Source organism: Caretta caretta, chromosome 1 (genome assembly GCF_965140235.1).
Source record: "Caretta caretta isolate rCarCar2 chromosome 1, rCarCar1.hap1, whole genome shotgun sequence".
Lineage (NCBI taxonomy): Eukaryota > Metazoa > Chordata > Testudines > Cheloniidae > Caretta > Caretta caretta.
In genome coordinates, this window is record NC_134206.1 from 114,653,386 (window position 1) to 114,679,529 (window position 26,144).

Here is a 26,144-nt window from a genome sequence, read left to right on the forward strand (position 1 = left end):
AGGAAGGAATTTTCCTCCAGGGCAGATTGGCAGAGGTTTTGGGGGGTTTTCGCCTTCCTCTGCAGCGTGGGGCACTGCTTGGGGCATCCTTCTTGCTGGAGGATTCTCTGCACTTGAAGTCTTTAAACCACGATTTGAGGACTTCAACAGCTCAAACATAGATTAGGGGTTTGTTACAGGAGTGAGTGGGTGAGATTCTGTAGCCTGCGGTGTGCAGGAGGTCAGACTAGATGGTCATAATGGTCCCTTCTGACCTTAAAGTCTATGATTCTTCCTTGCCAATTTCTAGTACTAAACCCAAACCAAACCTTTTACAAGGTTATGACTCTTTAAAATAAAATTTGGCTTAACTTCCAGTTTCAGATAGGACCTATGACTCAAATTCACCCACCCCTCAGGTATGCCTCGGCAACCCCATTGGCTTCAGTAGGATTACCTGGCTGTAAGTAAATCAGAGCAGGATTTGTAAGTAAAAGTAAAAATGGTGACAATCTCATGAACAAAACTGTCCTTGGGAGATTTTTCCAGCCCACTTCTGCAAAGCTGAGAGGTTAGGATGGTTTGGTTAAAAATCTAGACGTTTGGATTTTTGTCTGAACCCAGCTGGGACTTCGAACCTTTTGAGGTTTGCCCATCACTACTTGTAAGTATTTCCTCCCCATACCCATTGTCAGACTGCAGATAGATAATGCCTGATTCTGCTCTCAAAGCAGGGTAAAAATAATAATAAAGTCAATGGAGTTACCATGCCATAAAACCGTGTGAGATCATGATCAGATCTAAAGAGGAGAAGGAAATATTATGCTCACCAAAAACAAACCCACCCCAAAACCATAAATAAAGTATTTCCTCCTTTACCTTACAGTTACCATGGCAATGTGCATTATACGCTTGTCTAGAGTAAAACAGCTTGAGATACTGAAAACTGTCATACAACATGTTGTACCAGTGGGTAGAAATGCTAAGGTATGTTTGTTTGTTTTTTAACTGGAAACAATTATAGAAAATTGCAAGTAATGGCAATATCAATTTACAGAATTTATTTACAGTATTTTTGCCTCATCATGTCTCAATGCTCATTGGTGTTGCTCTAATCTAGGAGGGTATACTGAATAACTTTACTGCAGAGGACATGTATAGCAGAACAATAACTAAAAAATTAGTGATTAAATGATCCAAACCTTAGCCTAGTCCTTGAATTTTACCAAACAACTGGGTTTTGGGATATTATTCAAATCAATCCTACAAAACTTTTGAGACTCACTCAAGATAAGCAACTATGAAACTTGCCAGTGTGAAATAGAACAAATAGCTGAGATCTGAGTTTGACCTCAAGGAAGTAATTGGCTTAATGTGCAGCAAACTTTCTAACTAAAAGGATTGGTAGACACTGGAATAGACTTCCAAGCGAGGTTGTGGAATCCCCATCCACAGGTTTTTAAGAACAGGTTGGACAAACACTAGTAAGGGATAGCCTACGTTTACTTGGTCCTGCCTCAGCATAGAGAGCTGGATTAGATGTCCTCTCAAGTTCTGTTCCAGCCCTACATTTCTATAGTCTGTTTGAAATTTGCTACAGATTCTAAAAGGAGCAATTTAACAACAGCTAAAATACACCAGGAGAGTTCCATAATGGATGGAAATTAGTCTGACAGAACAATGATCTCAGCCTTAAACTAACACACTATATACCATTTATAAAACCCTCCATGCTCTGAATCTGATTTTTTTTTCCCCCAGCAGCTGTCACTATTTATCAAATATCTTTGTGCACCAGATTTTTTGATTCCTTTTCCTTCTGTATAGAATTAGACTTAGATTTTCATTGTTGTTAGGAATCACGCGATCAAAAGTAGAGCTACAGATGATCCACATTCCAGAGCTTCAGTTGTAAACATTTACTGTAAGACTGCTAGTTTTTTATCAGACACTCGAGTTATTTAATCAATTTTTTTTCTTTGTTAGCTCCAGAGTAAAATCCATAGAGAGTTCAGAAAAATGTGAAATGCAAGACTCTCATACATTACCACAAATATATGTTCTAAATCCCAAACTAATTATATTGCAGAATCAATATGCAGCATAGAGCTCTCTCTCTCCCTCCCTCCCACCCCCCTTGCTTTTAGGTAGTAACATTAGTTCTACAGTGAGTAATTGTTCCATATATTGTGCCTAAAAGGACAATATGTATTAGTAGTTACTGATGGAGAATTATAGCAATTTGAAAAACTGGAGCGATCCAAATAAACAGAAATACCTCTGAGGTTATTAATAAATAAAAGAGTCTGGCAAAAGTGATGCTCTGATTTACAGTATATCTACATGGCAGCTAGAAGTGTAATTTCCAGCTCGGGTAAATGTACACGCACTAGGTTTGATGGAGCTAGCATGATACAACTAGCAGTGTGGCCACAGCAGCATGGGCTAGCCTCCTTACGCTAATCCTGTCTGAGACGCTAGGCGCATACTTCAGTGACTAGGCTGAACCACCACCCACTCCAGCAGGGCTGCGCCAGTGAGCTTGATCAGTGCTAGTGTGCATATGTCTGCCTGAGCTGGAAATTACACCACCCAGCTGCAATGTAGATGTACCTTTAGACATGCTGACCAATCTAGATTTTTATAAGATCGCCCATTAACTCAGGCTTGATCCAATGCCCACTGAATTCAGTAGAAAGACCCCCACTGACTTCAATGGGCTTTGGCTGGAACCTGATAGTATGACTCTCAGAGAGTAGTGATAAAAGCCATGTAAGCCCTTAGACAGCTAGCTGAATAATGAATTAAGAAAAAGAAGAATGCCTTCTTTAATTCTTATTTACTGTGCATGGAGAATTAAAAACACTAATAACATCCTGGAAGTAACCATTTTCCCTTTTGGGGGAGGACACTAGAACTCATCAGAGGATGTAAAACCCGCTGAGAAGCACCAGTTAATAATAAGGTCCCACTCTCCAGTGCCTCTCAGTAGCAGTAATTACAGACATTTCAGAAACCACCCCATCCTAGCAGAGAAACCTGAGTAATGAGGTCCTTCTCTGAATTCACTCCAAGTAGAGTGAGGTCCTCCTTACTCAGCCCCTGTTCTCAGAGAGGATGGTTCTCAAAGTATCTGTAGTAAGTGTTGGGCTCAGACAACACAAACTGAAAGGCATCTAATAAACCAGTCAACCAGTAGCAATTCATATGAATAGGGTTATCAAGGCAAGGCAGGGGAGAGTGTCAAAAGAAACTCAGAAATTCCACCTACTCACCACAGCTTGCAATTTGAGAGCAAGAGATGGGGCCAAAATTATTTTTTAAAAATTGATTTTAGAGTGTCTTCCAAGGCCTCTGAGGGGTAAAAATAGCCTGAGCTGTAAGTCCTGGCAGAGAGGAAAGTTTGGGAAGGCTGAACAGGGAGGTGGGGCAGCTGGAGAAGAAAATAAGGAATCCTGAGCCTCTTTCTAAAAATTTCAGCAAGGCTCTAAGGAGGCTTTAATTGCCTTGGCCTGATTTTCTACTCACACCCACTGGAAGCAGGAGTAACTCTACCAAAGTTAATGGAGTTACATTGGTACAAAACTAACATAAGTAAGAGACTCAGGCCTCCCTGACTCTAACCTTACGCTTTAGATTGTTCTGGACGTACCACAGTAGTACACTGTTATCTCTGACTCTGTAACAGAAGTCAAGTGTTGACTAATATAAAGAAAGAATGGATGCTTGGTTCATCCTCCTGGGTATTATTATAAGTATAAAACCTGTTGTCTTGGGGAACTCTTCTTCTTGCCTTCTTTTTCCGACATCACCTTTAGTTACCAGAACTATTTAACACAAAAACAGGGATGCTGAGGGAGCAGTATTTGATGGTTTTATTAAAGACGAGGAGGTGTTGTCAGGCTCAGTGCAGGAATTACTGGGTGAGGGGTCACACTCGATGATCTCAGTGGTTTCCTCAGGCATTAATGTATGAATCTCTGGATAGAGCTGAACCATATTTTTTTCAAAATTCCAAGAAGTGTTTCATGAAAAATTTTTACAATTTTCCAGCCAGCTCAGTTAAATCCAGGGTGTAAGCATGTGGCATCTTCTCCGGAATAAGGAAAAGAAAACTTGATCCAAAAAAAAGGATACTTCTCAGAGGGCAGAGAGGTAGATGGAGGAAGCAGCAGTCAAATGCAGAATAGCCTTCTTAGGAATATGGCTGCATGTCTCTGTCAAATTTAAAGGGCCAGTTCCAGAAAGGAATGCCAGGGGGAAAATCCTATCAGAGAACAACCTTGCACTGGGGAACCTTAGAAGGGTTAACTTAATTCTAAAGGAAGGGAAGGGTTTCTAGCACATCATCCTCATCACTCTCACAGTGCAAAGCAGCACAGAGTCACATCACAATGAACAGTAAAGACAACACACAGGCGTCATCAGCCAGCAATCTTCCTCCGTATTTTGCAGTCTTCACACACTTGAGACGTGCACCATACCGCATCCACTGCAGTCAGTCACATTGTCGAACCACACTCACCACAGGTGCCCCTTGCTCCTGGCACCGCCTGCTCATCCAACCCACGTGTCCTGCAAGTTCAAGTTTTCTTCATCTGATCATCTCGATGATATCAGGTATCACTTGGGTTATGCTGTAAATTTGGGAGATTACCTCATTAGTTGTGTGTGAGCTATAGCTAACCCTCAGCCATCGTCTATAGCATTTCAGTTCAAAGGTGGAAAGCCTCTTCATGTCCTATTTCCTTAGCATCTACGTCTCACGTGTACATAGCAAGATACTGAATACAAGAGACTGCAGCAATTTCATTTTACACTTCATGGTGAGACCTTTGTGTCTCCGTATGTGCCTGAGTATTGCTAGGGCAGAAGGACCCACGTCCAGTTCTATGTACGATACGCTGCCCCTGTACCATTCAATGTCAGAGTTATTGTCATGGCATCAGAATATGAAAAGGAATCTTTCCTTTAGGGAGGCAGAAGGGGCCTGATGGAAGGAGTCATAGAACTGTAGAATGGAAGGGACCTCGAGAGATCCTCTAGTCCAGTCCCCTGCACTTCTGGCAGGACTAAGTATTATCTAGACAATTCCTAACAGGTGTTTGTCTAACCTGTTCTTAAAAATCTCCAATGGTGTAGATTCCACAACCTTCCTAGGCGATAGTTAAATGGGGATAGTTAAATTCTCACAACTAATTTCAAATTCATGGCTGCAACTTTTTGTAATGGAAATACTCCTCAGTGGGTTGTATACCTTTTCAGTCTGCTGGTGGCAAGTGCCCAAAGAGAGGGCCTGAACCGGAGGGGTGCTGAGCACCTCCAACTCCAAATGACTTCAGTGGAAGTTGTGTGAGTACTAAGCATTTAACTCGGAAACAGCATGTCACCCTTTTCTGTAACTTTACTTCCTGGACTTCTTGGGTTTGCGGTGTGTAATTAATAAATGCTGGGATCTCTCATCACTCATGTAACATCAGACAAACAAGTGGAAAGATCATGTGAAACCTGATCGACAACAAGAAAAGGACAATGTAGCTTTGGGGCTCTGCTCTTCATGGGATGTTTTACCTATTGTATCAGGCAGGAGCTTAGTTTACACTGGGATTTCCTGCCTGATTTACAAAGCAGAAGTGCAACCACTCACACCCATTCTGATAGATCTCCCCCTTCATCCATCAGGTGCTGACAGCACTAATCTGTGAACAGTTAGTGACCCAGAAACTCAAGTCAGCTATTCCCTTTGTCTGGACATAGGGCTATTCATGGAAACTGCATATTTATCGATACTGCAAAGTATCAATAAATGTCAGTCTGAGAAAAGAAGAAAAATGACTGATTGACCATTTTAACGTGAGAAAGTTGCTTAGAACAAAAGGCTTGGTTATCAAATCAGTGACATAAAAACCTGAATGCAGATGATGAAGTCTCCTGCTACGAATTTGCCTTCAGCTAACTAAATTGTTACTTCTCTCCTTTCAAACAGCACAGTTTGATCCGAGTTAGTTGGCAGCACTGACATTGCACTTGAGACTGTGTCCATTTACACATTAGCCGTGTAGTTAGATGTGAGTTTCCTGATTGCCGGACTGAAGAGAGGCAGTGGAACTAGAGAGGATCACCTAGCTCCAATTGTTAAACGAATTTTCTCAACAGCTCAGCATAGAGCGGGGAAGCCACATTGACTTTGGAGTGCTTCTGATTGGCTCCTTTTTGATTGAATTCAGGAATCATTTGTTGCCGCCAGCTGACCATTTCAAAGGGTTCTAACTCATGTAGCTTATTGAAGCCAGGAGCTGGAATTAACGTGCACAGCACAAAGACAAGATGTATAAATCGTCATTCCTTTCATGAAGAACAGCAGCATATTTTCTCTGCAGGCAAATATCCGAGGTACTGTTACTGTACTGCTCCAGTGAGATCAGAAATATAGCTTTTACTTTTCGTCCCCTGCCCCCCATGGCTGCACAACATTCACAATGAAGAAAAGAAATAGCGCAAGCAACAAGAAGGCTAATAGTTCTTTACATTATTTTGTCCTTTCATATTCTTGAGTTAGAACAAAGCAATGAGATTCTTTGCTGACTAACCCTCAAAGTCATTCAGCTTTATTCCAAGAAATTGGTCAACTTATAAAATGGAGGTAGACTAGAGTTAAAATGCCGGAAGTTAGCAATAGCAAGGGACTCTAGCACACCAGTTCCCCTTTTCTTCTCCTCTGGAGTGTCCTTTTAGACGTCTGATGACATTCATTGCTATATGCTTGAGTGGGTCTTTGGGGCTTTTGAAAAGGGTGTCATGCCAGGCTGGATTTTCAAAGGGGCTCAGTACAGACCTGCCCAACAGACATGGGGGTTAGATCCACAAAAGGGTTTAGGCACCTAAACTCCCGCTTGAGGTGCTCAGGTGCAACATGTCGGCACCACTGACATCCCCCAAACCATGCTCATCTACTGCCTAGCCCCACAAGTGACTAAAATTTCCACCATTAAAGTCACCTAGGTGTCCATGTTTCTGACAGTCCGCATGCACAATACCTCACTCTCAGTGCCTGGGAACCTCTCTCACACTTAAGCCCCAGCAGGATCCTCAAACTAGGCTTTCTACTGCCTATGCTGCCTACAGGGCCCCATAAAGTAGGCATTCACCAAGCATGCCTAAGCCCACACAAAACTGCAATAAGAAGCAGTGGTGCCCCCACACAACTTGTAGCTCAGTGGTGAGAGCACTCAGCAGGGACGTGGAAGACCCAGATTCAATTTCCCCCTCTGCCTGATGTGGAGAAGAGATTTGAAATTGGGTGGTTCTCTCAAGAACGTGTCTGACCACTGAACTGTGGGATAGTCTGCAGCAGGATACACTCAATCTCTCCTGTTGGAGCTGTTCCACTTCATATTCAATATGCACTGGGCCAGAGGGAAAGCAAGTGAGAGACAGACCTACTCTATAGCCCAGTGATTAGGACACTTAGCTGGGTGAGAGGAGACACAGGTTTTAGTCTCCCGGCTCCAATAACTACAGATTGCAGAGCTGAACTAGACCTAAGAATTGTTTGGGTCCATCAGGTATTTGTTGAAAACAGGCTTGTCATGCTGCTGTGGATTTGATCATCGAGAGTGGGGACAGGACAATACCAGTTAAGTGGAGCTGTTGCCTCCTCCTTTCTCACTGCTGTCTGGGATGAGTTGTCTTTGGGACTACCTTTCTTTGATCTGTTATATTATCATAAACTTGTGACTAGTTGGCCCAATCTAATTCTGTGTCCATCTTCACTGGCCCCTGCTAATTGTAAAAAGTTATTTCATGGTGGAGTTGGAACGCAAAAAAAGGGTGAGGGTTAGACATTAGAGTAGAACTAAGGATGAGTTTGAGAGTAGCAGATAAATTCTATGTGGAGAGGAGTTTTGGGTTGGAGGGTTCTTAAGAACCAGGAGGCAAATGTTGTACAGTATTTCTATACCCTTGGCATCAACCCCTTCTGGTAAGAAATACATCACAAGTCCCAGAAAACAGCTTAAAAGGCAATTGAGCAGCCTTTCCAATCCTGATGAATCCCAACTCAAGGCAAGATAGAAGATGGGAAATCATTAATTTCGGAAGCTAAGAGGAAAATGTTTTGACCAGCGTACCCCAAGGCTCTGCTTGTGTATTGAAAAAAGAGGGAAGTCTTCAATACATTCATACTCCGACAGCTGCAGTAGTGAGAGGCTCAGAGTAGATTGTGTCAGAGACAGGAATTTTTCTACATTGCCTCTCAAGCCTGCAATTTGTTGGTTTAGGTTGAGGAGGGCAATGACAAAGAAATGCAGGAGAGGCCTCTGACTTTATCACATATGGCTGCATTTATTCAGTAACCTACTCTAGCAATCACTTCGAAAACTATTTTTAAATATATAGCTGGAATTTGCATAATATAGCCCCAGGAGAATGTAATGAAATACACTGTATCTTTTAATGTTTAACTGTTAGGCCAATAAGATTGACTGAGGCTGGCTTTCTCTGAACTACCTAGGAAAATTATTTATGAACCTGTTGATTCCAAATTGAATAATAAATACAACTGTGTGTGCGTGCATAAGTACTTTGATATGTACAATGCTATCCATAACACAGTTCATGTTCTATCACCCAGCTCTCATGTGCTGCAATAGTTTTATTTACCACTGCTCTAAAACTGGGGTTTGAATAAGAATGAAATTTACATTTTCTTAATTAGGTCCCATGAGAACAGCAGCTAGTCAGGCATTCTTTCACGTAGGAGTCTTTTTAGCACTAATCAGTAGGCAGTGGGTTATTTTATTTGCTTTTAAGGCAACTTCAAACATTTTCTGCAGGAAAGGCCGTAAATCTAAAGCAGGGATCAGCAACCTTTGGCACGCGGCCCATCAGGGAAATCTGCTGGTGGGCTGGGCTGGTTTGTTTACCTGCAACGTCCGCAGGTTCGGCCAATTGCAGTTCCCACTGGCTACGGTTTGCCGTTCCAGGCCAATGGGGGTTGCGGGAAGCGGCGCGGGCCAAGGGATGTGCTGACCACCACTTCCCGCAGCCCCCATTGGCTGGGAACAGTGAACTGCAGCTAGTGGAAGCTGCGATCGGCCGAACCTGTGGACGCTGCAGGTAAACAAACCGTCCCGGCCCGCCAACGGATTTCCCTGATGAGCCGCGTGCCAAAGGTTGCCGATCCCTGATCTAAAGCATCAAGACAAATCCAGACAGGAAGCATGGCATGTCATACCTTCAGAAGAGATGTACAACTAGGGCAGCAGAGGTAGGAGAAAATGGACTGCAGATACACCCTCTCCCAAATTAAAATATTTGGGGTGGGGGAAAATAGGATTATTGAAAAAATTTGCCCTGGAAAATGAAACTAAATCAAGTGATGAATTATGGAAATAAATTGTATAACTTCCCCCCACGCCCTGTGAATCAAATCCTGACCATCGAACACAGCCAGAATCAATGGGCTATAGGTATGCAGGACAGCAATACTCTTCCAGCCCACTGACACTTTGTGGAGCAGCCATGCAACTTTTCTGTATCCACTGCTGCAGCTTCTGTGTTCCAATATCTGTGACCTCAACAAGCTGTCAAGTGTCTATGCCTGGCGTTAGACCAGTGGACCTGCAAAACTGGATTTGCTGGCAACTTCTATGACCCTTTGTGCCCCAAAATATATATAAATAATAAGTATGTTTAAGGCAGCTATTACAAACAGAAAAAGAGGCAAAATTCAAAGAAATTATTAACTGCAAATTAGTCTGTCAGCTCTAATAAAGCCATAATAAATTATGACATTTGTGAATGTTAACTGAAGACACGTACTGATATTTAACTAAGTACAAAAATGTGGCTATCGTTTAACCCTCTGTGAAATGGCAATTTTGAGGGAGAAACTGACTACTTTAAACAAAGTAACAAATCAGTGTTATATTGACAAAGGCAGATACTTTCATTGGGTCGCTAACCTTAACTGGTGAAAAGGAGGGAGTCTGGAAACAAACTGTCAAGAGAACTGTAATAATCGGAGCCAATTTAATTAGGCCCAGCTCTTGTAGTGTGTGGATAATTTTCTGGTATTTTAATGTGTCAGCAAGGAAGCTTTGCTTTCCTGAAGTTCTCCAGTACTTCCACATGGAGAAAGCCTTCCAGGACCAAACAGGTGATACTTAAAGGTGGGGAGGAAAAGTTCCCCTGATAATCATAAAAAAGTACAGTAGTGCCATGAATTCCAGACGCCTGTTTAATATCTATGCTGCTGTATCATATAATAATTAGAGTGATGCTCTAATTTGGTAAATGTAGAGGCTATCATGACCTATTGACTAGCGATGTTCCTTTAGATAGTGAAGCAACAGAAGAATTTTTCTCCTCAAACAGCTGAATCCTGAAACACTACATAGTGGAGAGGTCAAATTCCTGTGAATTCCCTGAAAAACAATGTATTGTCCACATACTGTCCTAGAATAACATTCCCAAGAATCAGGACTGGGCTATTTGAAAAGCAGTAGGAACCACAGCACTCGTTTAATTTTTCATTGTACCCTTATTCATGGGCTCAACAATGGACTGGGCTGGAACTGGAGTGCACTAAAGGTTTCCTGGGAGGATACTGACTTGATCTGGTCAAAGAGTTGTCTTGTAAAAAGAATCTGATGCCCTCATTGTCAATTGACCAGTTCAGTTATAACTTGGGATCTGATCCTGCACCTCTGGAATTCAGTGGGAGTTTTGTCATTGACAGCAGGCAGAGCAGGATAAGACCTTTCTAGTTCATTACTTTAAAGGGCAAAAAGCCTGTTTGGAGAGTAGGAGCTTTCCTGATTATGGAACACTTTACGTCACTCAAAATTAGTGCTATCAACATGTTAAAAACACTCCTGCAGTAGCGTAGCTAGGAGTGGGAATCCAGGTGGGCCCCAAGATATGGTGGACACAGGGCAATCACATTAGCTGGAGTCATTGTCTGAGATACCACAGGCACACAGGGAGCACGTGCAGAAACCTGCTGGCTCTCTTATCCACAGAGGTCAGATCACACTAGCCCTGCCCCTCATAGAGGATTTATGTGATGATCAGTGCACCTATCCAGGCAAACTGCGTGCTCTTTGCGAGCACTGAGGCTTTGCAAGGGAAGGTAGAGATATCCAGGACCTCTCATGGCAAGGTCTGTGAGATGCAAGCCCCATGGTGCCTGCTCCAGGGTGCTTCTGCTTTTTCAGCCCAAGCCAAAACAGCTTCATGGGTATCCCCACCCTGCCCCCAGCATGGATTCCTCCAGCACCCCGATTACCTGCACCCCAGGGCTGCCTGCTGACAGCCTCGCCCCAGGCAGTGGATGCCACTCTGCTGCTGGCACTGCAGAGGCTTGGAGGTGGTAGCATTGCTCATATTCTGGCTCAGGTTCCCACAACAACAGCTGGGCTCGAGAGGCAGCACATCGCTTGGCTTCACAGGCCACAGACAGACCAGACTCAGCATAGCTGGCACAGGAACTTCCCAGGAAGGCGGCTGCAGTGCTCAACACATGGCAGTCCAACATATAGCAGAGGCGAGGCTGCTCCAGGGCACGTGCCCTGTGCCAGCCTCTGTCCTCGAGCCTCCTCCTGGCTTAAATGCTGTGGGCCAGCAGGAATGAGTGGGAGCCAGGTTTTATTCCACAGCTGCAGTGGCTTCTCCTGGGAGGAATCAGCAGCTGTGACAGCAGCCCTGGTGTAGGGTCACACAGGTTATGATTTGAGTAGGCCTCAATGCTAGATGGGTGGTCCGTGGACCACATAGGCCCACCTGTGGCTACACCCCTGCCACTCAGTCCTCTTATTTTCTGGCTAAAAATGCTTGAAGAGAGGAACACTGCTCTTTGCGCTGCAGGAAATAGATTGTTCACTCAGTGAAGCATGGGTCTTCTTCTGTGGTAGGTCTGCTAAGCTGTTCAACAAGTCATTATTTAGCCTTTTTTTTATATATATATCCACTAGGTACAACATATTTCTCATGTTGATTAAAAGGAAGTTGGAGAAAGACTAAACATCAGGTTTTCTTGACAGCTGAAACATTGTGCCATTAGCAGCATCTACATGGATAATAGAAATTGGAGATGCAATATTGCTAGTGACTCCTGGAAATGTCCCAAATTGGGGCAAGTGGGAAAAAAACAACACAAAAAACACGGCAAAAGTAAAGACGAGGAAACAACTCAAAGTAGATGTGAAATTCCCTAAAAATAAACATCCAGTTGCTGTGGAGCCAAAGGCAGATCTTTATTTGCTGACAGCATCTCTCCTTTAGGGAGAGTGTTCTGCTGCATATTTATTTTCACGAGGCCTGCGTTGTACTACAGGGACAGGGAAGCTTCCGTTTTCTGAGCTTTCACCTAACAGAGATGTGTTGCTATAAAGTACCAAAATAACCCTAATGTAAAACATTTTGTTTACTGAAATCCATTTTCTAAGAAGTGTATTATGAATAACTAATTGTGCTTGCTGGTCTCTCTCTCTCTCTCTCGCTTTCACATGCTCCTGATGAGCTTATGTCAGAGCACTGACTGCCCATACGGCAGCCACCCTTTTCACGGCAACAGGGCTAGAAGTTGACTTTTAAAGTTGGAATCTGAGGTTTAGGGAGGGACAAGTCAGAGGACCTTCAAATCTAGGCCCACACTGAGTTTGATCTGAGAGAAACATTACAGATGTTTGCTATTTCAGGCCAGGCTGCAGTAGAAAATAATACAATGATCCCCCTACAGACACTACCTGTAGTAGCCTGATGAAAAACCTGAAGCTCTCAGCTGGCAGAGAAACTAATTTACCTCTCAGACCTAGAAATCAGGGTTGAGGTCATCAGTGGAGCTGTGTCAGGAAACTTAGATTTCAATGGCACAACTACAATACCTCAGAATAAATCAATATGTTTTGTGGCAAGCTTTAATCTTTATATGTACAAACAAACCGATACACAATTAAGAAGCGGGGCAAGGGGAAGAAGTACTGTTGTTAGCAGGCAATTCTATTCATAAATGTTTCACAGATAACATCTAATGAAGTGATTCAGTGCAACTGTAATCAAACTAAATTCAACCAGGAAATGTCCTACTTAGTTATGAATCTGTAGTCAACAGTCACACTGGGTTTCTCCTGTCATGCATTGCATTAAAATGCACATCTCTGTTTAAGTGGGACAAGACACACGACATCTCAGGGCATCATCCCTAAGGTAGTGTTTAGTTACCAATTAAAACAAAAGTGTTATTTGTCACTGAGATATCTTAAGTCAGCAAGGAAAAGGGGGGAAAGTATGCTAAATATGCCTGGGCTAATGTATTAAAAACATTTGTTTGCTTGTTAAAGTAAATGGTATCTTCAAACCCAAAAAAGGAAATTAACAGATTGTAGAAAGAAAAGAACTTAACATAATATTTTTATGATAATGGCAGATTGATGGTCACAGTTTAAATAGCCCAACTGGTGACCTATTTTCTCTATACATGAACATGATTCTGTGAAGAAGACACCACTGAAAGCAAGATGGTAAATGAAAACGGATCTATCAAAACTTTTTGTTTGAGAAATTAAATTAATTGTTCATTATTACCAGTGAAGCACCAACATAGGACTTCTCAAGCTGTTCTTCCCCAGAGTGCTTCTGTGGAGCAGCCTGCATGCTGTGTGGGTAGGACATGTGTCACATCATGGCCAGCACTGATGAAGGGGGCCTGCAGATCCTGGAATAGGTCAGGTCCTGGCGTGTGGATATAACAGGCAACAAATGCCTGTCTACATTTTAGTATGCTGCTGGCAAGACAAGATCTGAGGAAAGAGAAGTTGGGAGGCTAAAAAAAGAAAGGAACTTAGGAAAGTGGTTGGGGAAGAGAGATTGGGAATAAAGAAACAGAAAGACTGTGGGAAAAAGAGATGGGGATTTGGGAAGCGCAATGGAACAGAAAAAAGGACAGAGGGAAGGAAACAACAAACAAGAAAGCCAAAAGAAATCCAAAAGGAGGGAGGGAGAGAGAGAAAAAAATGGTATAGAGATGGAAGGGAAGAAAGAGTAATGAAACCATTGAATGAGAGTGCAAGAAAGGAAATGAATGATATGGAAGGAACAAGAGAAAAAGAAAGCAAATATATCTGTAAGGTTAAAAAAAACTGTAGGGACCAAGGTATGGGCAGTCATGCATAATGGTTACAGTCAGGGACCTGAAACCAGAGTCAGGTGCCAAGCCAAAGGTCACAGCCAGAAACAGGAGTCAAGCCAGAAGCAAGGACTTGGAGCAAGACAGGAAACCAGGAACAGATGGGGGTCTGGGAGAAAGAGGGCAGGAATAGGCTGAAGGTAGACAGGGTCCATAGCAGCAGCCAGCCAGAGTTTCACGTACCTGATCCGACAGCTTCCTGTGCCTCTTTCTGGTGTAAGTAGTGCATTTCAGTCAATTGGTGGGGCTGGCCATCTCCCCCAATCAGGAGTTCATTGGTGGGGCCCTTTTTGAGCTAGAACTTTGCTAGCCCCATACTCTGGGAGGAGGGTCAAGCGAGCTTCTTTGGGAGTGGCCATGGTCTGAGGACTGAGGGGATTGGTTTTGAGGCTTGTGTTCCCTCACAGAGCCTGTTAGGGTTTTTAATTCATCTGGACTTTTTCTGAATTGATCAGGCATCAAATTTTAGGTCTTAAATTCTATCAGATAGTAAATATAAATCTGGATAATGTGGCATGAAAATAGGTGGCCCACATTGAGAAGAAGGAATAATTAATCCCCAGTGCAATGTTACAGTCAGTTCTGGGGAGGCGAAAAGAGAAAGAAATGGGAAAGCCTCCTGGACAGGTCCTTTTTATGTAAACAAGCAAGAGACATTCCCACTGGAAGAAAGGGCCACTTGAACTTGGAACAGTAGCTATCCTAACTAGATACAATATTTCATTACTCCACAGAACTACAGGCCAAGAACTAATTCTTCACTTCCATCTGAAGTGCAGTGTTATTCAAATGAATGTGGCTCCTTTGTAAGCCAACTTTTTACCTTTGTAATTGATTTCCCAGATTTTATCCATTATGGCTTAAATAGCAAAATAAGCTGACACACCCATTTTGACACTGAGAAGGTGGGTGAGAGATGAGTTCTGTAGGCTTCTCAGAACTTGCCATTGTTATGCAGTCTATCGCCTGATAAGAATTACTTGAGCGAAGTTGACATCCTCTGGACATATTGCCTAACCCTAATATTCCTTTAATTTGAACCTTCTGAGTGTTTTTGCACAGCTGAGTCTTAAAACCCCATCCCCAGTATTTAAAGATATTCACATCACATCAACAACTTGAAAAAGGAATCCAAAGTCCATTTACCTGTTGTGTATGTAAATACAATCAGGACTAAATCTTTCCCCCCACCCTGGCTTTTGTGTTTGATGCTCTTACCATTCCAGGAAATGCAATTTTGTTATAACGAATACCAATCCATGTTCCCTTTGCACTTGTGTCATCACTCACATACCCTGCTGGATGTCTGACCTCTGCTGATGAGTTTGGCAAAATAATACACTGGTCCAGTAGTTTTAAATTGAGGACAGGTGTTAAGCAGAAGAAAACGGTTTACCTTTACCTGGGATAACCAATTACGCTGCAGCTATCTTATTATTACATTAGCGTTATTTTTTACTTCCCTCCCCCGCCCAATTACATTATAACCTGTCCAAGGAAATAGTGAGCCTCAGTCTATTTTCACTCTGTTCACAATAAATTGTCATTGCTTTATGTATTTTTGCGTTGTGAACTTTAATAAAAATGAGCCGACATGCACTTCATTTGTCAAAACTGGAGAGGGGGCTGAACCATACTGTAGCCCACGAAAGCTTATGCTCTAATACATTTGTTAGTCTCTAAGGTGCCACAAGGACTCCTGTTCTTTTTGCGGACACAGACGAACACGGCTGCTACTCTGAAATCCACAGATCTGAACACCACTGAAAATACTCTGAACACACAATTCAGTGTAGGGAATGTCTGAATCTGGTTCTGAGCTTTATTGCACAAAACCTTCTATACTCAAGACCTGAGTTCAGGTTTCTGTGTTCCCCTTGCAATAGTTGCTGACATAACTAATACCTTAAAAAAAAAAAAGACATGGGAGCTGCTGTCCTTACATTTTGCTAGCTGTTCATGATATTATGTTGTGGCAGAAAGAGTAGCTGAAGTCTGGGGGAATTGTGTGTTTGTAATACTTGTCTATGCACTAAAGACTGGCTCCTACTCCCATTTACATCTGCAAGAGTGTGATGGGGTACGTATCCCACACAGGCATTGAAGGGGTTAACCATGCCCTGCCCCTGAAGGAGCAATGGAGGTGAGTTATCTGAGCAACCCAGAGCAGCTGTGGGAAGCATAGCCAATCAGGGAGGAATTGCAGGGAGCAACCAGTCCTGGCCCGGCAAGCTCAAATAAAAGGGAGCTGCAGGGCAGAGTAGGAGCAGTTGCTGCTGAGAGCTTAGGAAGGGAGGTCTGTATCCCTGGAGGCCTGAGAGAACTGTAAGCACCTTGAATAGAGCAGCTGGTGGCAGGGACTGGAGCAACAGGGAGCTCCTCGTTGGCTGTGGGGCTGAGTGCCCTGAGGTAAGGGCAAAGAAGGTGCTGGGGCCGCAGAGAAGGGGCCCAGTGAAATATAGCAGAATTGACGGAAGTTAAAGAGATGCAGCAGGAGGCTGGTATTTACAGGGTCCCTTGGTTGGGACCCGGAGTAGTGGGCAGGCCTGGCTCCCCCACACTCACCACTGGGGAAGTGGCTGGGCAATAGGATGCTGTAGTTCTGGAAGCTGAGAGAGGGATGTAGGCAGAAGTGGGGATGGAGTGACAGTGTGCAAATGGGGGCATTGGCCTCAAGCAAACCATAGATGGGGGCATCGGCCTCGAGCTAATCCCCAGAGTGACTGGTCTGGCGGTGAGGGTTTTACCCTGTGACAAAGAGATTTGCCATTAGTGTGGATCAGAACAGGAGTGGATCCTTATTCTGTTTCAGCTCAGTCTTATGAGGCACTGGATACCCTCAACTCCATCTGACTTCAGTGTGTGTTGAGAACACTCAGCATTTCTGCATCCATTTCTGTCCTGCCTCTCTTGAGTCAATCCCACACATGCGCCTACTCCAACCCTCCTGCCCAAATAGTGCAAATCCTTGTGTGGCCTGGGGTGTGCCTGAGTTCTGGGAAGGAACACATTTCTAACGTTTCTTCTATTTAACCTGAATGAAGGGTGGCTACTATGCTTACCAGTTTCAATGAGGTTTAACCAAATCTTTAACAGTACAATAGATTCTTCATTCACTGCAGCCTGGTTCCTTCCTCTTTCCCCAGAGAAGCCCACAAGATAATCAGAGGAATAGTATGGGTAGAGCAATCTATCTTTAAAGGGCAAAGTATAAGGACATTTTTCTAAAATGGGGGATGCCGAAGTTAGCCAACTACTATATTTGATTTGTTTATGTATAATTCAACCTTCCTATTTTCTGTTACTCACTAAAACAAGCACATTCCAAAGCATATGCTGTATTATAAGCTTGCAGTGTTGTTTTAGCCACGCTGGGCCCAGGGTATTAAAGAGACAAGGTGGGTGAGGTCATATCTTTTACTGGACCAATTTTGTTGATGAGAGAGACAAGATATTACTTTACCGACCTTGCCAGCATTTTAAATATATCACATGGCCACTGAAAAATAACCAAGGCCCTGATCCTTAACACTGCTCCACTTGGTTGGACCCATATGCAAACCAGTGAAATCAAAGGGGGTTCCAAACATGCACAGGCATCTGGGGTTTCAATTCCTGACCCTACAAGTTATTCCTCAAACTAAATAGTCCATGCTCACATCCCTCTGACCTCCACGGACCACTAACATGAGTAAGAATTCTCCAAGTGAGTTGGGGCTTGCAGGACCGGGCCCTTATGGAAAACTCAATCATCATGAACTTTGGATACTTTTAAACAATAGCTTCAGAGGGGTAGCTGTGTTAGTCTGGATCTGTAAAAGCGGCACAGAGTCCTGTGGCACCTGATAGACTAACAGACATATTGGAGCATGAGCTTTCGTGGGTGAATACCCACTTCGTCCAATGCATCCGATGAAGTGGTATTCACCCACGAAAGCTCATGCTCCAATACATCTGTTAGTCTAGCAGGTGCCACAGGACTCTGTGCCGCTTTTAAACAATATTTCACTGGGGGGGAATAAGAAGTTTCACAATCACCAGAAATATTCCCACACTTGGCCCAGTCTTTGGTCTCTCATTTTTCTTTATAAGGCATAGTGTTCACTTCTCCCAAGACTACTCTCTTTAGAAATGTAACACATTTTTGGAAAAGGAAAAAGGAAATAAGGTGACTAAAGGAACTTGTCTGTGGTGTTACAGTAAATGTTGCAGTTCTCTCTTGTTGGCACCATTTTATTTGCACTGTGGGAATACAACCAACCAATAGCTTCTGAAACATCAACCAATATGAGCCCATAAAAAAATCCATTTGTGAACATGGACTCAATCAGTGCTACTGTAGTCAAAAAGATGGATTTTTGTCTTTCTTAGAAAGAGAGTATCAGACTGACATAAACCCCAAAATTACGTTTGCCAAAGAGAAAACCTACAAACAATTAAAATGTTTCTATTGGAATTTCAAGCAAATCTCAAGAAAACAGCTTCTTGCTTAGATGGAAACACTCCTAAGCAGTGTTTGTGGTGCAAACATGGCACCATCATGGTAGTGAGGAAGAAGGAACCTTTGTTTGCATCAGGCATTTTGTATAAGTAAGGCCAGTTGCTAATAATGGGATCCCCATCCATGACTGATTCATGAAAAATGTCTTTATTTTGTAAAATGGGACTTGGATGGATGGTTCCTGTGGTCCCTTATTACTCCCAGACAAATAATTGGTGCAACATGAGCTTAAATAGTATAAGGTTTGGGACGCTTAGTTGCTCTGTTGTTTGTGTCTGACTTCAAATATAAGGTCCAACTCCATATGAACAAATGTGTTCACTTTACTTGAGAATGCTGGGTTGGGCTTAAAACAAGAACTGTGGTGTTGCACAGGCCACCGCGATTGGTGCATAAACCCCAGACTGGCAGTGACAGAGTTAAGGGGGGATGGAAAGTCCCAATCAGTGTGTTATGGCTCCTGGAGGGGAGACCAGTACTTAAGGTTATGTTTCCACTGCAGCAGAGAGCATGCCTCCCTGCCTGTATAGACAGACTCGTACTAGCTCATTAAAAATATCAGTGTGGACACTGCACAGGCAGCAGCATGGGCTAGCCACCCAAGTAAAAGCCCAGAGTCCATGCCATGGTCTATGCTGCAATGTCCATGGTGTTATTTTTAGCTCAAATGGAGCTTCCATGTGTCTGTCTACCAGGACTGGGAGTGGGAGGCACACTTCCAGCTGCAGTGTGGACATACCGTAAGGGACAGACTCAGCTGAGGAGAACTAGACTGGGTGGCTCGTATAAGGTAAGGACTGCAGGGCCAATAGGGGAGGACTGAGAGGGAAGAGCTGGAGTAAGGAGCTTATACCTGGGGAGTGGTGTTGAGGGGAAAGGGCAACAGGGAGGAGGTTCCCAACAGCTGCTAGAGAGGCCAGGAACTGCCAGGAGGAGGCTCCTCAGCAACAGATCAGCAAGAAGATGCACAAAGAGTCAGACTTAGAGAGAGCGCGACTACAGGAAGATGGAGTCCTGGGAAAAGCACCTGTGGACAGGCAGTGGTAAGAACTGGAAGCAGCCCAGGGAAGCAGCAAGGGCTTATAAAGAACAGGTGCTAGCTGCTTAAACACAGGATCCTTAGGCTGGGACCCAGAGAAGACGGTGAGGCTGGGTTTCCCTACCATCCGCAGAAATGGGGATAGGAAATCCTCTCTGAGAAAGAGGGAGCAAGGGCAACACAGCTGAGGCTGGGGCTGGTGACCCAATACAGGGTCACAGGACTTTTAGCCTCTGAGACTCTTTACCACCCCAGAAGGGGTGAGATTACGAATGACCTGGCCAGAGGCTAGAGTTATGAGAAGAGACGGACTGCCACAGCACCAAACAGTTGTCTGGTGGGGGAAACTGAGGTAGAATCACTGTAACTCCAAGCCTGTTTGCGAGGACACATGCTGGCTAGTGCATTCACTCTGTTACACCCCCCACATTCTACCACAGAATTCCTATGTGAGTTGTCAAGAGCTTTTGGCTAGCCTGCCATGGGGAAAATGTTCTTTAGTATCTCAGTTCCCTCTCTGAGAGAATTTTGGGGTGACACTGAGCAATGGGGGACATTTTCTTTTTTGTAGGTTAGCCCAGTGTGTAGCCCAACACATGTGCTTGTGCATCCAAGAATTCAGTGTGTGCTGGTCTAAACAAAGTTCATAGTTATGGTGCACAATTATAAACACTTCCTAAAAGTTGGGCGGTCCAGAGTCAACTAGCATAATGGGGAAATCAATGTATTCAACTATTACTTTATTGAAGTAAGCCAAGCAAAATACAAACTTAATCACAGAGTCCAAAAGGAACTTGATTCAATCTATTTTCTGCTCACCCTCCTTTGGGGTTTTCTTTGTTTTGTTTTTTGTTTTGTTTTGTTTTTGTTTTCAATTTAGTATAGCACAATCAATGAACAACCAGCGTAAAAGTAAAAATCATCTTGCAGCTACTGGCTTTCGCTTGCAACCTTTCCCCCATCTATATATTATCTATTCAGACTGTAAGCTAAGTGTCCACCGTATTGTGGGCACAATATAAACAATAATTGGTTGTTAGTAACTGTTGTATGCAGACTTCTCTGTAATGCAGCAGCCTACCAGACATGTAGTCACAGTGCCCGGGGTTTGCAACAGCTTCCCCAGGAGTAGTTTTTTCCCACCATTGTGAGGCAACTTCCCCAGACCTAAGACTTTACACATATTATGTATATTTAGCCACATCCTGGCTCCCCTAAGAAGGAGTTACATCTGGACTCCCTGGGTCCTGCAGTGAGTCTTAGGAACCAAGCACTGATCCTGTAATGTGTTGCGCCTGAACATACACTTGTGTTTGCCCTGAGCCCCACTAAAATCAGTTGGGGTCTACAATCAGAGCATCTTCCTGCTTGCATCTCATTGCAGGATTGGGATTGAAATATTCAGTAATGACTGTCACATGATAATCGCTTGCTTTTTAGAGAACGAGTTCTTAACAATGTGGTGGAATTACTCTTACGCTATTTTACTCAATGGAGCTCAATTATATTTCAAGTTCAACCCATCACAGATTGAAAAGCAAAAACATAATTCAGTCAAAATGTGTTGCATATACTTTGCTGGCAGTAATGTTGTATCATGCGCCAGTTTCCCCATTGCTTTGCATGTTGTATAGTCACTGATGCCAGGGCAAATTGGGTAAAAATTGTTAAACTCAACAAAGACACTGGTGTCAATGGCTACACAAAGTGCCAGGCAACAGAGAACCTGGCTGTATCCATTTTATGCATTGGTGAACATAACAATAAAACTGAAATTGATTTTTTTATGTCTTAAGAGAACATTTTGTTTTTTATATAATCAACACTATGCCAAAGACACCTTTATAACCAGTCACAAGGCTTGACTCTGTACAGCCTCACTCATGTGAGTAATTCTTACGCAAATCCATGGTCCATCAAAATCAGTAGGACAACTCATTTGAGTAAGAGTTTGCAGGATCAGGCCTTTGGTAGTCATTGAAGTTTCCTTTGGAATTAAAATAAGTATTCATTCATTCAGCGTTACTCTCTGTACTGCTAATGAGATTGATATCGGTTTGATGTGCTGCTTGATGCTTGAATAACAACTGTATAGCAGTTAAGTGCATCTAAAACTATTGTGTTATATACCTAAAGAAGCAATAATTAGTAGTATTTACATTTTACCTTCTGTGCTCACTTTCTTAAGCACTCTCTCTACTTTCTTATGAGTCATGTCTGACTATTCTACCAGGCAATAAATAATGAGGGGAAATACAGTGACTATCAAGCAATCTGTATTGTGAAAATTCCTCTTGTAATTGCAGTCAGATTTACTGGATGCAAGATGAGGCCATCCTGTTGCTCTGGGTTTTGGTCTCTTTGAACATTGACGATTAGAAGCAGACATGTCAGATCATCTGATAAATCCCACTTGACCTCATCTGAGTTAGTATTTTGACCCAATGTTATCTGCGTCACAAACGAGGAACTCTTCATCTCTGTGACATCCCCTCCGCAATTCCCCCCACCGCCACATACCCCCACTCCAGGATAAAGATGATGAATTATAAGAGGATTTTAGAATCACTGTTGATACCCGACCATGTGCTACATAGGGCTTGTCCCCATTCACTATGAGCCAAATGCAGGCTGCATCTGAAAACTCATTGCAGTAAGGATAGTGGCCCATCTCTTGTGGAAACTCACAGCCAGCTAGGAGACATCCTGCCATGGCAAGGCAAATTGTCTCTGTGTCCCAGGGACGAACTGGCAGAGGACACAGGGGTACACAGGGTTGTACAGGGATATCCTGGGTCAGATAGCTGCATAATAGTTCATTGAAGTGTGGCAAGTGAAGTCTCTACTGAGAGCCAGTAGCCCACGGGCCATAGGTGCTGGAACTATGGGTGCTGGGGGTGCTAGCTTGAAGTGGTTTCCAGTTTATTTCAATGGCTCTCAGCAACCCCACTATAAAAATTATTCTAGAACCACGGCCACTGGCCATCTTAATCATTTTGAAATGTATGTGCAGGTGATATGTAAGGAGTTATGTATCGGTACTGAAAGTTATGCTCTGAAGGTCTTAGAGTTAAGGCAGTGGCATACCTTGGAAATGTTGCGTTCACACAAGAGGTAACTGATAGCTATGTCCCTGTCTAGCCATTTGTGTACTGTATGCCTCATACTATATGCCTCTTTGATACAGAGCCAGCTGTGGATTGAGAGACCATGAAATCTACAAGAGAGGAAATCTAGGGGATGAAACAAACAGCAGGGGGTGTCCTGTTTTTGAATAAAGACAAAGGATTGTTCTGGTATATCTTGGAGTGCAAAGAAAGACACTGAATCCTTCACTGTCGAGGCAAATGGACAGCATCTGTGACTTATGAGAGACAGATAACAGCCTGACTGGCTGTACAGCGCTGCAGGGATTTGGGGTGAGCAATATTTTATTCGACAGGAGAGCATCTTGTTAATTAAGTCTAGGCTATAGAATGCATGTTATAATTTTATATGTATCCATCTGTTTCCAATACTTCTACTTGCTACTGTTTGGAACCTCTATGCTTTGTTAAATAAGCTCATATTTGATTTCACTGTAAACAAATATAAGCAGTGTGTGTTAATTGGAGCAGAGATCTGAGGTGAAACAAATAAGCTGGGGTTGTCTGTTTCTTTGGAAGCAGTGGGACAGTGAATGCTGAGAGAGTCCAGGGGAATTGGGGCTGGACACTCCAGGGACAAGGCTGACGGGGTTGGGTGTCTGGTGTGTGCCTATCACTAACCTGCAGAGTGACAGCGGGGCTTGCAAGATGGAGAGGTCAGAGTCACATTCCAGGCTGCAATCTAGAGCAGTGCCCCTGCCTGCCCTGCAACCCTGGGCGCCTCCAGGGCCGCCCAGAGGATTGAGGGGGCCTGGGGTCTTCGGCGGCAGCCATGGAGTGGAAGGGCCCCTGCTGCCGAATTGCCGCCGAAGACCCGGAGGGGAAGAAGTGGCGGCGGGTCCTTCGCCCTGGGTGTGTTTGGCAGCACTGAAGGACCCCCTGCCTCCGAAGTGCCGCTGGAAACTCTCATGGGGGGCCCCTGCAGGGCCTGGCAAATTGCCCCACTTGCCCCCACCTCTGGGCGGCCCTGGGTGCCTCACAATGATTTGCTGATGTGACTCCCAACCTGGGTTGCTCCCAAACAGCGTACAGGTCACACACTAAGTGTCTGTGTATAGCTGCAGCCCTGGCCCAGCAGTTCTGACCCCAGCAGCCCATCAGCAACACACCTGTCACACTCTGGCTTCCACCAGCCTTGGTCACTACTTGCAGGGTGTCCCCACCCTCTCCCCATGCCTAATTTCCCCCAAAACATGTGTTCTGCACTGTCCATCACTCTCCCGGACAGTACAAACATTAAGATCCCTTGCCCCTCTAAGTGGTCAATAGTCAACAGTTTGCTACTTTAACTGGGGCTACAAAACAGTTCCATTTAAACACACACTGGATTGGTTTAGATTAAAACATAAAACCAGTTTATTAACACAAGAAGACAGGATTTTAAGTGAATTCAAATATAAGAGATAAAGTTAGAAATGGTTAGAAATGGTTCAAATAAAAGTGAAAACACATTTAAGAGTCTAAAACTTAATCTAGCAATGTTTGGTTCAAGGCTTTAAGATGGCTTTTCTCATCCAGTCTTCCAGAAAGATGGTGACTGATCCTTCCCTCAGTCAGGATCTCTCCCAGATGCCCAAAGATTCGGGTGCCTTTTACTTCGTAGATGAAAGAGAGAGACTTCGTGTTGTCTCTCTCTTTCTTTTATAGTCCAGTGAACCTTTGAAGTGGATTCTTCTGGGGGTTACCCTTCAAAGTAAATCTTATTCAAGCAGTGAAGAAGGTGACATGGAGTCTGGTAGTGAAGAAGGTACCTGTGCTCCTTCTCCTCCCCTGTGTTTGCTGAGATGCAAATTTGCTTTGTCTCCTGTCATCTCCTCCCCCTGCTGTCCAGAGAACCCTGTTTACTACTTACATGTGAATTGATGTACATACACACTGCTTTGCTTAGGATAGACCCGTTTAACAACTTCTGCCTGAGCAGGGCTGCATGGTTTTGAACATGTTCTAGTAACATGTTCTTTACCCATAATGTTGCTACGCACATTTCACCATGATATCATTAACCCGTGAGTTGTTAGTTTTCAAATGATACCTCACACGGCATGTTTTCTACAAAGGCTATTCAAAGTTTGTAGGGTGTGAATACAGGGGTGCTTTTGGTCACATAAAGGGCTTTTGTTGCCCATGGCTGGTGGAATTGGAGGGCTGACCTCCAGCAAGCAGAGACCAGGCTTCCTCATGCTAAAGGCAGTGGGCAGCTTTGTGCCTCGCAACCCTGGGTAACCCCTAGAAGCATCAGAGTCTCACACTGAGCCAGCACAACACATGGTAGGGAACTCTTTACTGCTCCTCTCAACAGGAGCTTTATGAATGTTGGCCAGAGTTTGCTGCTGCTAGTCTAGCTGGATTGTGTGCCACGCAAATGTTAGCTAACATATGCACACCCACAGTCCATGTCCCTTTTGGCTGCTGTCCATGGGGGAGATCACTGTGGATGCCAGCCCTTTGGTTCATGCCCCTTTGGACAGGCTGTGCACTTCCACCCCATGATACGATGGTAGCTGCCAGCGCACTGTTGTGTGTCATCATGGGATGGCAGATGCATATGCACACTGCATTGATTGATGCTCACAAACTCCTTTTCCCTTCAGGTGCCCCTTCTCACCCAAAGGCAAAACGTGGCTCTGGCTTTCCTCAGCGGGCTGACTGTTTGTGAAAAATGTTCAGGAAAGGGTTTAGTCCTGACACTTAAACCTGACTCGGTTGCATGGTAGTTTATGGTTTGCATTAGTTTTACTACAGTACTGAAAGTGTTGGAAATCCAAGAGCTTTAATCATATTCATGTTATAAACACCATTTTAACAGCACATGGCATTACAAATTCTTCACTGCTGTGAGCTTTTACGGGGAGGGAAGGAGAAAAGAATCAGCTGTAAATTATTTATATATCTATCAAATTTACCATATTTTCAGTTATGTTGCTGGCATTTACCATTGTTTTCTAAATGTTCTTATTACCTGACCTTTCTATGCCTTTTATTCCTCAGTGGACTCAGCGCCTGATAAAAACAACAACAATTCTTTGAATGGCTATAAGTACCCATAGTTAAGTGCATAGCAACACAGTAAATTTAAACCCAATCTCTTATAAAAATGCCTTGAGCACAGGCAGTGTTGGGGGATTTAATTGAAAACAAAAGGAACAAACTGATTTACCAGTGTTCTTTTTCTATGTTATATTTTGTTCATCTATACAGATGCCCGGCTGGAATAAACTGGATTAGCACATGCAGTTAGGCTCATTTTCACCAGCTGAGGATGTGGCCCAAATATTCTGACTGATCTTTTTC

At 43.6% G+C, this 26,144-nt stretch overlaps 1 long non-coding RNA gene across 1 annotated transcript in view; it reads left to right on the forward strand.

Moving 5' to 3' along the window:
• The window catches only part of LOC142069946 (uncharacterized), an 89,078-nt gene that overhangs the window by 56,781 nt on the left and 6,153 nt on the right, over positions 1-26,144 (forward strand). Inside the window, exon 3 of the long non-coding RNA XR_012665914.1 lies at positions 22,895-23,126. This is a non-coding gene — a long non-coding RNA (uncharacterized LOC142069946). The remainder of the gene's footprint in view (positions 1-22,894; positions 23,127-26,144) is intronic.